Source organism: Canis lupus, chromosome 8, assembly GCF_048164855.1.
Source record: "Canis lupus baileyi chromosome 8, mCanLup2.hap1, whole genome shotgun sequence".
NCBI classification, from domain to species: domain Eukaryota; kingdom Metazoa; phylum Chordata; class Mammalia; order Carnivora; family Canidae; genus Canis; species Canis lupus.
Window position 1 is genome coordinate 2,217,976 of NC_132845.1, and position 15,795 is coordinate 2,233,770.

Consider the following 15,795-nt stretch of genomic DNA (forward strand, 5'->3'; position numbering starts at 1 on the left):
TTTTATGACTTAGTCTCTGAAACTGTACACCATCATTCTATTTATTAGAAGAGAATCATCAAGCCTAGCCAACACTCCAGGGGATGAGAATTAGGCTTCAAGTCTTGAGGACAGGGGTATAAAATAGACATATTTTAAGCCATCACTCTCTTGCTCCTTCTTTCTATCCATTCTCTTCTGACGTCTTCATCTAAGGTGGAAAAAAGATGGAAATATCTACTTTCCACCTATATATCAGGTTAGAAGGTTTTTCTCCTTCAGTCTTTTTACTTTTTTATTTTTATAGATAAATCTGGTGTATTTATAGCAGCCTTGTCTGTAATAGCCAAATAATGGAAACAGCTCAAGTGTCCATAAATGACAAATGAATAAAGATGATATAGTGTATATATTTACAGTAAGTAGGTAATCAGGTATGGGTAAGCATTAGAATTTAGAATGAGAAGACCCAAGCTTCAGTCTAGGTACATCAATTTACATACTGGTTGTATAAATTCAAGCAAGTTTTTTTAAATGCTCTGAACCTTAGCTATCCCATTTGTATAATGGGATCACAATAATACCGACCTCAACAGATTAGTGTAAGGATTGTGTAACATATTGTGTATAAGAATATTCTTTGAAATTGAAAGTATTATACAAATGGATAGGTTTTAAAAATTATTATCAGTATCAGTATTACTGGTTATAAGTATTTTTAAAAACTATACCTATTTCAGGATAGAAAACCAGTACCATCTTTCTTTTTCCAGGGTGATAACACATATTTTTCTCAAACAAATCAACTACTCATTTCTACTGATTCATTTAGCAAGAACAGTATGTTCTGCGATGAACCAAATTATTGCTCCATTGAAAAATAGGAAATTCTCCACTGTATTTTCATGCTTGTAAGTTTCAAGAAAGATAAGTTTATCCTTTTTTTTTTTTTTTTGTTTCTGTTTAGGTACATGGGCCAGAGATAGCAATTATTTTATTTACTTTTTAAAGATTTATGTACCTATTTTAAAGAGAAAAAGACTCAGGGTGAGGGGCAGAGGGAGAAGGAGAGAGAATCCCAAACAGACTCCATGTAGAGCTCTTGAGTCTGATGTGGGGCTCCATCCCAGGACCCTGAGATCACCATCTGAGGCTGAAACCAAGAGTTGACCACCCAACCATCTGTACCATCCAGACCCCCGTACCTGCATTATTTTAAATAAACTTGCCTTCTACTTGAAGTCCACCTGTACTGTGACTTTTTCTTTAGACTAGAAATTGATAAACATTTGGAATTTATATGAAACTCAAAGTTTAATATACTGTACTGTTTTATTTTGAGAAAGAAAATTTCAAGAAATAGATTTAAGGATGACACAGTCCTTGAAAAAATATCATCAAATTATTAAAAAGTATATACATACATAAAAGCTAATTCCTTTCTTTTTTTTATTTATTTTTATTTTTATTTAAATTTTCTTTTTTTTTTTTTAATTTTTATTTATTTATGATAGTCAGAGAGAGAGAGAGAGAGAGGCAGAGACACAGGCAGAGGGAGAATCAGGCTCCATGCACCGGGAGACCGACGTGGGATTCGATCCCGGGTCTCCAGGATCGCGCCCTGGGCCAAAGGCAGGCGCCAAACCGCTGCGCCACCCAGGGATCCCGCTAATTCCTTTCTTATGTACCAGTAATGAACAAATGGAATTTTATTTTATTTTATTTTATTTTTATTTTTTTTAACAAATGGAATTTTAAATTGAAAACACAACATCATTTACATTAGCACTCCTCAAATTATACTTAGATATAATTTAACAAAATATGTACAAGATGTATATAATGAAAACTATAAAACTCTGATGAAAGATATCAAAGAAGAATGAGATAAATAGAGATACATTCTATGTTAATGTATAGGAAGACTCAATAATATGAAGATATAGGTTCCTTCCAATTTGATCTATAGATTTTTTTTGATCTATAGATTTAATACAATCCCAATCAAACTTCCAGCCAGTTATTTTGTGGATATGAATAAATTGATCTTAAGTTTTATATACAGAGGCAAAAAGCCCCGAATATGTAACACATTATTGAAGGAAAAGAGCAAAGTTAGAGTGAAGTACTGACACTACCTGACTTCAAGACTTACTACAATGAGACTGTGTGGTATTGACAAAATAAACAAATAGAACAATGGAATAGAATAGAGCCCTTAAATAGACGGCTATCAATGTAGCCAACTGATCTTTGACAAAGGAGCAAAGACAATACAATGGAGCAAAGACAATCTTTTCAACAAATAGTACTGGGGCAACTCAACATCAACATGCCAAAAAAAAAAAAGAGTCTAGACACAGATCTTACACCCTTTACAGAAACTAACTCAAAATAAATCATAGACTAAATAAATAAATAAATAAATAAATAAATAAATAAATAAAAAATAAATCATAGACCTAAACATAAAACACAAAAACTCTAAAACTCCTAGAAGATAAGAGAAAATCTATATGACCTTGGGTATGGCAATGACTTTTTAGATACTACACCAAAGGCATGATCCATGAAAGAAAGAATTGATAAACTAAGATTTAAAACTTTTGTTCTTTGAAGGACAATGTAAATGAGAAGATAAGCCACAGACTGGGAGAAAATATTTGCAAAAGTCACATCTAAAAACAAAAAAAAAGTCACATCTGATGAAAAACTGTTATCCAAAATATACAAAGAACTCTTTTTTTTTAATAAGTTTTTATTTATTTATTTATTTATTTATTTATTTATTTATTTATTTAGAGCATGAGCAGGGGGAGGGGCTGAGGGAGAAGGAGAAGCAAATTCCCTGCTGACCAGGGAGGCTGATGTGGGGCTCCATCCTAGGACCCTGAGATCAGGGCCTGAGCTGAAGGCAGACACTTAACCAGCTGAGCCTACCCAGGTGTTAAAATATACAAAGAACTCTTAAAGCTCAAAACAAGAAAACAAATAACCTAATTAAGAAATAGGCCAAAGATCTCAACAGACATTTCACCAAAGGAGATACACAGATGGAAAATAAGCACAGCATATGTCGCCAGAAAAATGCAAATTAAAACAACAACGAGGTACCACTACATGCCTTTCAGAATGGCCCAAATCCAGAACATTGACAACACCAAATGCTGATGAGAATTTTGAAGCAACAGGGATTTTTCAATCACTGCTTTTGGCAATGTAAAATGGTACACTCACTTTGGAAGACAGCTTGGTGATTTCTTACAAAAACAAATGTAATCTTACCATACAATCCTGCAATTGCTGTCCTTGGTATTTACCCAAAAGAGTTGTGATTTTATGTCCACGAAAAATCTGTATATGGATGTTTGTTTATAGCAGCTTAATTAATAATGCCAAAACCTGGAAGTAACCATGATGTCCTTCAGTAGGGGAATGGATAAACTGTGATACATGCAGACAATGCAATATTATTCAGTGCTAAAAAGAAAATGATCTATCAAGCCACAAAAAGACGTGGTGGAAACTTAAAATGCTTATTACTAAGTGAAAGAAATCAATCAGAAAAGGCTACACATTGTATGACTCCAACTGTATGACATTCTGGAAGGGCAAAATCTGTGGAGACTGTAGAAAGATCAGTGGTTGTCAGGGTGCGGGATGGACAAGTCAGGAAAGCACAGAGAATTTTTAGGGAATATTTAGGGAAATAAAGCTACTCTATGATACTATAATGAATACACATCATTATATATTTGCCCAAACCCAAAATATGTACCACACCACGAGTGATCCTTAATGTAAACCATGAACTTTGGTTGATTACGATGTGTCAGTACAGGTTCATCAGATATAAAAAATGTAATACTCTGGTGAGGGATGTTGATAATGGATGAGAGAATGCAGGAGTGAGGGCAGGGCGTAGATGGAAATCTTTGCATCTTCCACTCAGTTTTGCTATAAATCTAAAACTGCTCTAAAAAAGTCTACTAAAAATATGTATACATATATGGACATAATTTTATGCAAATGCAATTGTACAGTATTTTTTTCAGGTAACTTGAAAATCTTTTACTTGACTCCTCCCATTTCTCAATAATAATAATAATAATAATAAAATAACTTCTATTGAGAATTCACTATGCTCTGGGCTATTTACTTTGTGTACATCAACTCACTTAATCATCCTAACAACTGTATGATGTCTATACTGGAATCATCTCCATCTTGTAGATAAAAAAAAAACTAAGGGACGCAGAGGCCAAGCTACTAGTCTTAAGTAACATAGTTAAGTGGTACATCTCATGTTTGAGTCTATAAAATTGGACTCTAAATGGAAGCTCTTTACCATTATTTTATAAGGACTATTTATAAACAGCTTTCTTTCTTTTTCTCTATTTTTCTCAAGGCTCCGAGAATTCTATCATATACACATACATTTAAAGTTTTTGATAGTCAATTCTGTAAGTATGGGATTATATTATATGTAGAATTATTTTCATCTTGCTTTTCTCTTTCTTTCTTTCTTTCTTTCTTTCTTTCTTTCTTTCTTTCTTTCTTTCTTTCGAGAGAGCACAAGCAGGGAGAGTGGCAGAGGGAGAGGGAGAAGCAGGCTCCCCACTGAGCAGGGAGCCCAAAATGGGGCTTGACCCCAGGACCCTGGGATCATGACGAGCCAAAGCCAGACGTTTAATGGACTGAGCCACCAAGGTGCCCCTCATCTTGCTTTTCTCATCCAACAATACCTTCGGGAAATTTTTAGTCAACTGTTGCAGCTCTAATTCATTCTTTTTTGATGTGATCATAATATTCCATTCTCCGGATATATCAATCATCACCTAATTCATCGTTCCCCATAAATATCCTTATACATTTATCTTTATGTGCTGGTTGTTTTATTTACGTGAGGTAGATTCCCAGGTATGGAATTATACATTCAATGACTATATATACCTGCACATAGATTGTTTTATTCATAAGGATAATTCTAGTACTTTCGTCACAGGGTTGTACTGAGGATCACACAAGCCAATTCATACAAACATATAGAGTAGTGCCTAAGTAAAATAAGTAGTCAGCATCCTCAGGGGTTATCTCTTGTGGGTTTTTGACAGCTTGTTAGGTATAAAATGATATTTGTAGTCATGGCAAATCTAAATTCCTTGATCAGTAGTGATTTTGAACACCTTTTCATATATGGTTCATCGTTCAGATTTGCTTTTCTATGACTTGTATATTCATTATCTTAACTTTTTTCTAAGTTTTCTTAGAAAAGAGAATTTTTCTTTTGCCTTTAAAAAAGTCAAAAAAATAAATAAATAAAAATCAATTTGGAAGACCTCTTTGTAGATTACATACAGATAATTAAGCCTCTGTCGGCAGTATTTCCAAACACTTGCTTACCTATTGGGGTTTCTTTTGTCATACCAAAATCTTTTATCTTTAAAATCAAATATGTTTTTTGTTTCTGAGTTTCAAGGCTAGGGGTGGAGAGCTCTCCAACCCTGAGCCTGTCCTTAGAGTCTCCTAGATTAGACTCCAGCAAAACTTACTAAAGAGATCCACTCCTTTTACTGTGGACCTAATGTTGGGCTCTCATTTCCATTCACCGCTCCTCTCACTTCTGTTCTAATACCATGTTGATACGATCACGTGAACAGTTAACTGAATGAAGTAGAAATGGATAGAGGACAAGCAGAAGGGAGTTTATTCTCATCTCTGTACTTTTATTTATTTTTTAAAGAGATTTTTATGTATTTATTTTGGAGAGAGCACAAGCAAGGGGAGGGACAGAGGGAGAGGAGAGAGAGAATTTCAAGCAGACTCTACACGAAGTAAGGAGAGCCCAATGCAGGACTAGATCTCATCATTTTCAGGTCATGACCTGAGCCAACATCAAGTCAGCCGCTTAACCAACTGGAGCCACCCAGACTGCCCTCATCTCTGCATCTTTAAAACTGTTTTGTTTTGTCAAATGGGTTATTCTATCTCTCAACTCCACCTCTGTGAGGTCTCGGTCAGATACAATGAGACCAGATTATTTTTCCACTTTTGTTCAGATATTAATAAATATGAAAGCTCCAACCACTCATCTAATATAAAACTTCCTGTTACCCCAAGCCTGTGCCTACCTTAGGCTTGGCACTGAGAGGGTAAGGAGGCAGCATGGTCAGTCGTTATCATTCCTGTGGGTCCTTCACTTGCTTCTCTTTCATTTCCTGTTTCCTGCTCCTCTCGGGTGGCAGGACGTCAGCATCACAGTCTCAGGGATGTAGGAGGGCTTACGACTGGTGCCGTCTGTAGATCTCTCTTGGCTGTGAAGTGTCCCTGGTCTTGGTAGTCATCCAAAGCTAACTCTCTTGGAACCATCTATCTTGACCACTCCTGACCCACACATCCCTATGGATTGTCCCCTCACAGGTCCTCTGACTGTTACTCGTCACTTCTCACCTGGCAGATCCTAGTAGTACACTCTGCACGTAGACTCTCGCTCAGCCTTCACGATAGGTTTCTTGGGTGGATGTCTTATTCTAGCTCCTTTCTGTGAGGACCACATCGTGCTCTGATACCTTCACCCAACTATTGCAGAATTATCGATTGCTTCAACTCTTTGCCCTTTCTTTGCCCTGCTACCAACCCAGTACCAACCATCTATTCTCTTTTACATTTTTTCAGGTATCAAGAGGTCATCTTTACACACCCTAAATTCCAGGAGATCCATTTTAAGTCAGTGGTCTTCTGAAATCCCAGTGTTTTGGCTCACATATGGGAGATGGGGAAAATATGTCTCCTTTCCCCTTGGGGAGCAGATGGATGATAAATACACAGCACATTGAAATTTGTTTAAAACAAAATCCTTGCTACCCACATCTTGATCAACTTCTTTACCTCCTCTTACAAGAAGACGGACAATGGGTTGCAAAACCTGTTTTACAACCTCTGATGCTGTCCTATGTAAATAGGTTCAGAACCTATTGTTTTAAACCTTTCAGGCACACAAGTGGTCATACTTACCCCTCTGTTCCATGTACAGAAGATTTTTGATGTGTTCTGGTATTTAATATACCAGTGGTCCCTTATTGTCCTTTTTCATAATTTTCTTGGCTCTTTTCAGGCATTCATTCTTATAAATTTATTTCATCTACCACCTCTTACCCCCAGAAATGAGCAACTTTATTCTCATCTCTGCACCTTATTTATTTTTTTAAAGACTTTTATTTATTTATTTTGGAGAGAGAGAGAGAGAGAGAAAGAGAAAGCACAGCAGGGAGAGGACAGAGAGAGAGGAGAGAATTTCAAGCAGACGCTGCGCTAAATGAACAGAGCACAGTGCAGGGCTAGATCTCATGACCTTGAGATCATGACTTTGAGCTGAAATCAAGGGTCAGCTGCTTAACCAACTGAGCCGCCCAGGTTTCCCTCATCTCTGCATCTTTAAACCTGTTTTGTTTTGTCAAATAGTTTTTCTGCCCCTCAGCTCCACCTCCATGGAATTCTAACTGGAATTTGTATTAAAATACGATGTTAATTTTGTGACAATATGTTTATGTTTATCAAATCTCCCCATCTAGGTACATGGAACTTTCTTTCAATGATTTCTTCTTGTTCTTTTTTTTTAATTACATCTACTCCTACACAGTTTATATTTTATAGGCGTTGCTCATATTGTGAGTAGCATATCTTTTTACACTTCCTCTGTAGGTACTTATGTAGGTGTTAAGGTATTGATTTTCATGTATGTTCTTCTATTTGGCCAGCTTGCTCCATTACCTTATTAATTCCAGCAGATCGTTTTTGTTTTTCACCAGTCTTAGGTGTTTTTAGGAATACTAAAAATATTCCTAAATACTAAAAGTATTCCCAGGAATACTATCAAACCATCAGCTTTCTCTTCTGATGTTTATGCTAGTTATCTAATTTTTTTTTTGTTTGCTTCCTCATCTTGATTTCATGAAAACTTCCAAAGCAAATTTTAATAAAATGATTTTAAGGCTTTTAACCATTTAGGATAATAAATTATATTATATTATATCTTTTTAATTTTTATTTATTTATGATAGTCACAGAGAGAGAGAGAGGCACAGAGACACAGGCAGAGGGGGAAGCAGGCTCCATGCAGGGAGCCCGACGTGGGATTCGATCCCGGGTCTCCAGGATCGCACCCTGGGCCAAAGGCAGGCGCCAAACCGCTGCGCCACCCAGGGATCCCGGATAATAAATTTTAATAAGATGATTTTAAGGTTTAATCATTTAAGATAATAACCAAATAGAGTTTTGGAAATAATTTTTATTACATGTAAGTACTTTCCTTGTGTTGCAATTTTACTTAAAGGTTTATTAAAAATAATGACTATATTTTTTCAAATGCATTTTTATCACATGTTGTTATAATCATATGAATTTTTCCCTAATTTGCTGTTTTAGTGGATTAGGTTGCTAGATTTCCTAATCTTAAACCTAAGCTTATTGGTCATTTATAACTTTCTTTAGATACATTGCTGGAGCCTATTTTCCATTAAATAATATTGTTTTGTAGCTTTACTTCTCCCTCCTCCATATTTTTCCCTCTCTCTCTTCTTTTCCTCCTTCTTTTTATATTATCATTGTCATGTTTTCCTATTAAGATTATGTTAGCATCATAAAATTAACCTAAGAAACTTCCTCCCTCTGCTATGACTGCAGTAGTTTAAGTCCTTGTTACTCCAAGTGTGGACTATGGACCAGCAGTATTAGCAACAGCTTGTTGGAAATTTATAATCGTGGGCATAACATTATAGCTACTTTATTAGTAACTGCATTTAACACTAACTAGATCCTTCTGAGTTTCCTATGAACATGAACACTGAAATTCTCTGAGCTGTTGGGGCACCTGGATGGCTCATTCGGTTGAAAGTCTGGCTCTTGTTTGTGACTCAGGCCATGATCTCAGAGTCCTGGGATCAAGCCCCACATCGAGCCCAGCCACTCCATGCTGAGCGGAGAATCTGCTTAAGATTAGCTTTCTCCCTCTGCTCCTCCCACCTCCCCCCCCAACCCACACACACTCTGCCTCTCTCAAATAATTAAAAAAAAATTTTTTTTTAAATGAAATTCTCTGAGCTGCATGTAATCACTTTTCAATGGTTGAAATTTCCTCGCTTTTCTCATCTCTGTTCTTTGGTCTATTCAAATTTTCCCTCTTTCTTAAGTCAACATTGGTAATGCTTATTTTGCTAAGATATCATCCACTTCTGAGTTGTCATATCTGTTGCCATAATTACTATTAGTATTCTCATATAATTATTTTTATAAAGATTTTATTTATTTATTCGCGAGAGACAAACACAGAGAGAGGCAGAGACACAGGCAGAGGGAGAAGCAGGCTCCGTGCAGGGAGCCCAATGTGGGACTCAATCCCAGGACCCTGGGGTCACGTCCTGAGCCAAAGACAGATGCTCAACCACAGAGCCACCCAGGTGCCCCGGTTAAAGGAATTTTAATGAATAACCATGGAGTTATGAATGGGGGAATACGACTTTCAGGTCTACTTATAATAAAAACTACTGTATGAGGAACCCAATTTTAATGCTCCAGTATATTTGAATAAAATTACCCAATGGTCTTTTTGGTTCGATTTTCATATTCATTTCTTTCTATGGTCATATTTATACTTCAGAAAAATCACTCCAGACAACAAAAGATCTATGAATATATTTAAAGATTTCCTATCATCTGCTGTTTATCATTCATTTGGGAAGAAAATTCCTTCATTAAAAAGTTAGTTTCATTTAAAACACGTAAGCAACACGGTTAGTAGTGTGGCAATAACGGTGTGCTTCCACTATTTACTCTTTAGACTTTTTGTGGACAAAGAGTGAGTATTGCTGTTCCCTCGATTGTCTAGTATTTGCTTAGTTATTTAACAAATATTTATTAAGCATTTTCTGTAAGCCAGAAACAGAGGTAGGTGCTTAGGATACTAAGATGACATTGCCCCCTTCCTTCCAGGAACATATAATTTAGCAAAAGACATTTAAACAAAGAATTTCAATTAAAAACAATAAGAACTATTATGGAACCCATATCTGTGGGAAGGAAACTAATTCTGGGGATAGGAACTTCAGATAAATTTGCCAAAAGAAGAGAAGTTTGACCTGAGATATATATGAATTAGCTCCTCTGGCGAGGAAGGGGGAAGAAAGTCCCAGGATAACCATGTGTATAAAGACCCATAATCATGAAAGGGCATTGGTATGTTCAAGGAACTAGACATAGCTTGGTACGACTGGAGAGGGGTGGGGATGTGCTGGTTTGCAACCCTCTTAGAGCTTCCCTGGTGTAATCTGAAACTGGCCCCTGGTCTCAGAGGACAAAGAAAGACCAAAAGAAAGAGGCAGACCAATCTAGGTAGTAGCAGTTTTTATTTGTTTGTTTGTTTGTTTGTTTTGTTTTTTTTTTGTTTTTGTGTTTTTGGTAGTAGCAGTTTTAATAAGCAAAGGGAACTTGCAAGATAACTGAGGGTTTGGGATGCCAGGTAAAGGAATTTAAGCTTTTTGTAGGCAGGGCATGCCATGATCAGTTTTGCACCTTTGTTTTCAACATTCCTTCTGGTAGAATGGAGGCGTTATAGATACTCCAGGGGACAGGTAATAAAGGACCTGAGATAAGACAAAACATTAGGATTGCTCATGACTGGCATCGAATAGTAATTTGTTGAATGACTAAATTAATGAAGAATGAGTATAGCTTGATGCTGGTAGTTCACCACACATGTATACAGAGCTCTAGGGACAAAGTCCTTTCTTGAGAGGAGGCACTCGAGTGCTGACATGGTCAAAACTACACTTTAGAAAAACAATGTTGCCCGTAACGTGCAAGGTCAACTGGAAAGGGAATAGACTGAGGTACACTCCTGCTCAAGGAGGCAGCAATGAGCATGAAGAAGTGAGCATGTATTTAAAAGATACATTGATCCTGAAAAGATTAAGAGAATTAGGGTTGTTGCTAGCGAAGGATGAAGGGGGTCAGGAATTTTTTTTTTTTTTTTTTTTTTTTTTTTTTTTTTTTTTTTTTTTTTTAACAGGAGGAGCTTGACCATGGTTGTATATCCTGAGGGAATGGAGCTGGATGGGAGGATATAATAAAAATGTAGAAGAAGGTCAAGGATGGGATCTAGACTTTTAGAGTCTTCATTCACTGACCCCATGACAAATCACATAAACTCTTTGAACTTCAGTTTCTCACTTATAAAATTGAGGTAATTCCTACTCTCTGGGATTATCGTAAGGATTAGAAAATACAGTTGACATTGGATGATGTCAGTCGGGCTTGAACTGCACAGGTTCACTTACGCACGGCTTTGGTAAACTACAGTAACGTAGATGTGTTTTCTCTTTACGATTTTCTTGATAAGTTTCTTCTCTCTAGCCACCTTTATTGTAGGAATAGAATATACAATATATATTGTATAACCTACAAAATGTGTGTTTATCCACTATTTATGTTATCAGTGAGGCTTTGGGTCAAGAGTAGGCTTTTGGTAGTTCAGTTTTGGGGGAGTCAAAAGTTATATGCGGATTTTTGACAGCACGTTTTTGACAGTGTGGGGTGGGGGTATCAGCCCCCCAAACCCCTGCATTGTTCAAAGGTCAACTGTAACTATGTAGAACCCTAAGAAGAAGGTTCTAATGCAACAAAGGAAGTTGTTATAACTATTATTATTGTAAGAGTGTGACTTTCAGATAAGACAAAAGACAATAAAGGAGTGGTAAAAGTTGGGGAGCAGAAGAGAAAATTGAGTTCACACTTACTTTTCTGTGAAGTTACTAAGAAGAGAAGGTGGAAGAGAGTCCTGGAGTTGGGGTTTGAAAAAGAGTAGGGAGAGCTTTCATAGCTATAATGGCCATTCAAAAAAGAAATTGACCCAGTTGTGGACAACTGGGAATTTATGATTGATTTAAAGGATGAGAAGAGAGAATCTTAAAGTACTGACATTCCTGTTACATAAAAAACAAACAAACAAAAATTAGTGGAAGAGTTGAAATTTCTCTACTAATTTCTTGACCTATGTTTTCTTATTATTTTATACCTTTTCTTAAATATTTTAAACCTGTGCAGAAAAGCTCATTTTAAATTGTTAACAGAACACTGTTACAGCAGAAATGGAAAAAGGGCCATAGGAAGAGAACATATTAAGAGGTATATGGAGAAAAGAGTTTTCCCTTTTGAAATATTTCATACTTGGTTTCTTACCATGAGGCCTCTCTGACCATTTATAATCATGCTAAGAATGGGCATTAGGAATCTAAAGATGACTGAATATGTGGTGTTTTCCAAACAGTTTTCACCAAAGAGCCTTTTTTTTTTTTAACAGATATTCAGATATTCCTAGGGCATAGTTTGGGGAGGTTTGGTCTAGTATGTCTTATATATCTGGCTTTCCTCTTCCTAGATACCACAATCTTCCGGATAAGAAGTCATTTTCTCCTCAAGTTCTCCATATGTCTCCATCACCAATCCGTTCTTGTTGGAAAGACTAAACTCAGAATGGTCTTTCGGTTCCTCCAGCCATGGTTCTCAACTGGCGTTGGTGGAAATGGGGGGGGCGGGGGGCGGGGTATGCAGCTGGCCCCCAGGAAGGATACCTGCTCTGCAGTAGGCCAGGCAATCCTGCAACATGGGGAGCTACTTCCTTTGAAATGTCTTCTCTGTGGTATAAAATTGTCAGCAACAATGTCAAGAGCTTTCCAATTGCTATATTGCCAGTTGAAAAAGGTTTCGGCATGGCTGGATGGCTCGAGTCACCTTATCATACGTTTTATATCTTATCTCTGTGGTGGTTTGTGAGCTGTGGAAAAAGACCTCACCCCCTTTCTCCATTAGACGACGAGGCCTGAGTGTGGCCTGCCTCCGCAAAGATCCAAAAATGTCAAACACGTCAAAAAGTAGCTTTCTGACCTCAGTGCTATTCCTTCAGGCCACCTGCCTTCAGGCCACCACCCTATCTCTGGCCTGCCATGGGCTTCTAAGGACCTTTTTTTTTTTTTTTTTTTGAGAACTGTCGAGTATTACTATTTTTCTCATTTTACGTAGGAGGAAACGGAGACGAAGGTTAAGTACACTGACTGCTCAAGGTCACAGAGAGCAGGTGCGAGGGCCGAGCTTCAAACCCAAGCACTCTGACGCCAAAACTCTTTACTGTTTACTGACGGCCAAAAGTGCCTGAGTCAGTCGTTCCTCACATTTTCCAGTCATATTTTGCTCCTTTTATATCGCTGCAGAATGCATTCTAATGATTTCTGTTTTACTTTCTCATCCCAAATGCCTGAAAGTCTGTTCTATTCTCAGCCCAGATACTCACTGAATGTGTTCGCATGAGCACGTCACTTCTATTTTCTGCATCTCATCACTAAAACAAAGCAACTGTGCTAGAAACTCGCTCTCCAACGTGTCTTTTGTTTTTTTTTCCAATGTGTCTTTTGATATTAAATTTAGTAATTGCATCACAGTGTTAAGACTTTTGTTCTCAAGATATGTCACTTCCAATTATGTTGTATCAAAACCAGATTGCTTCTTTTTGTTGTTATTTTTAAAACTTGTTTCCACTGGCAAGTGAAGGTGTGTGTCGTAAGTGATATCTGGAGGGCTTTGGCCCCCTGCAGTGATCTACAAACCCACAAATTAAGCTCTTTAGGACTTCTCTCTGGGCCCCCAATTCCCTTCTTATAATTTCATTTGCAAAAGCCTAAGGGAGAGCAAGACTTTTTTTCCTTTGAGATAAAACAAAATGGATCTAATAATTTTCCATATGTATACTGACAATAATAATATGTAGACAGCCCCCCCGCCCCCAACCCCAGGTCCTTATTGTGCTGTTTGCACTCTGCAGTCACAATATCCTTATCCACAGCCGGCCTTTAATGAGAGTAGTTGAGGTCTTTGTGTACATATGCAAGCAGTACAGTGACATTTTCATAGTTTTTAAAAGCATATATTACAAGAGTAATAATGAACTTTGTGTTGTGTAAGAGGCTTAAGGAGTAATATAAAAAATGAGAAGTCTCCCATTTCCTCTAAAATATATGCCCCCACTGAATCCCAGTTTCTAGAATTAATAGTTTTTCAGTAGGTATTATGATGCTATTTTGTTGTTTACAAGCTAGTTTACATGAAAAATTGGCACACATCCCAGGCATTTACTCTAAAGTGGTTATTTTTTTTTTTATTTAAAAAGTTTTTTTTTTTTTTATTTTTATTTTAAAAGTTTTTTGCTGGGTGGCTTAGTCGGTTAAGCACCTGCCTTTGGCTCCCACCATGATCCCAGGGTCCTGGGATCAAGCCCCCTGTGGGGCTCCTGGCTCAGTGGGGCTCCTGGCTCAGAAGCTCCTGCTTCTCCCACTGCCTCTACCCTGCTTCTCCCTCTCCCTCTCCCTGGTGCTCCTCCTGCCTGTGTGCTCTCTCTGTCAAATCAATAAAAAAAAATCTTAAAAAAAGTTTTTTGCTAAATAATTTGCTTAACGGCAATTTCTGAATTAGGACTTTTGGCAGTATTATTATTATTGAAAAGGTAAAATAGGCCCATGGTACGAAAATGGAACACAAAAGCAAATAAACATAAAGAAAGTTACCTTCCGGCTAGGGATCCATGGCTCTCTACTACCAGAATGGTTTCTATACACATTACATCATATATCTGTCTAAAAACAATGCAACATGGTATATAGTCTTTTGAAAAAAAAAAAAAAGGAAGCATAACATATACTTTTCTTTGCACCTTGCTCTATTGTGTCAGAAATTAGAGCTCAGGACATGCCAGTTGGCATCAGTCTCCTACTTTGCTGCCACTCGGTGGCTATACCATAGCTCACTGACTGCTCTCCTATGGATGGACAGTTAAGCTGTTTTCCATGCTTTTGATATTAAAAATGGCAAAAATACGTATAAAGAACATCCTGGCTCATCTTTGGACACACGTAAGAATACACGTGAAGATGAAATTGCCGAGTCGTAAGAATCCTCAATACATAATACTAAGCTGCCATCTAATAAACTCTCCTCAATTTATAAGAGTAAAAAAGGGCATCATTTAGAGCATTTTATATTGGTGCTAGCTTTTAAAGAATCCTTTATTGCAGTAACACTAAATAAAATATTCATATTTATACAACCCAGGTTTTGCTCACCAATATTGGGAGGTAAACTAATAAGGACTGTTTTATTTTATTTTTAAGATTTTATTTATCTATTCATGAGAGACACACACACACAGAGGCAGAGACACAGGCAGAGGAAGAAGCAGGGAGTCCCTTCCCTGCAGGGAGCCCAAGGGGGGACTCAATCCAGGACCCCAGGATCACGCCCTGGGCCTAAGTCAGATGCTCCACCGCTGAGCCACCCAGGTGCCCCTAATAAGGACGTTTTAGAGGCTCCTGGGTCCCTAGACATTTTACATAAAAACATACCTCTGTACAGTTACATCTGCCTCGAGAGGACTTGCAGTTGACACGTTATATTTTAAACAAAAAATATTAATTAAACATATATCAGTATCTATCAGTGTTTCGGAGTCTATCCATTTCTTCCGCCAGGCATACAAGTTTTGCGAGGCCTCTAGAAGCTCACAGGCCCTTAGGCACTGCCCTTCCAGCAGCTTCCTGGCTAAGTGTCCCTGAAGCTAATTTGCAAGGCAAATTGCCACAGTCCTTAACATTTTAAGAACTGTTTATTCTGTATTCTCTGCTTTCTTAATTGGTTCAACAGTTCCAGATCTTTAGCTAATACTTTGCAGGAACAGAAATATCCCTAACTTCCCTAGTCCTAGAAAATAGGCACAGCACT

At 37.3% G+C, this 15,795-nt stretch overlaps 1 long non-coding RNA gene across 1 annotated transcript in view; it reads left to right on the forward strand.

Annotated features, from left to right (window-relative positions):
• The window catches only part of LOC140637508 (uncharacterized), a 28,125-nt gene extending 14,725 nt beyond the window's left edge, over window positions 1–13,400 (forward strand). Inside the window, exon 3 of the long non-coding RNA XR_012034597.1 lies at window positions 12,410–13,400. This is a non-coding gene — a long non-coding RNA (uncharacterized lncRNA). The remainder of the gene's footprint in view (window positions 1–12,409) is intronic.
• The last annotated feature ends 2,395 nt before the right edge of the window (window positions 13,401–15,795 follow it).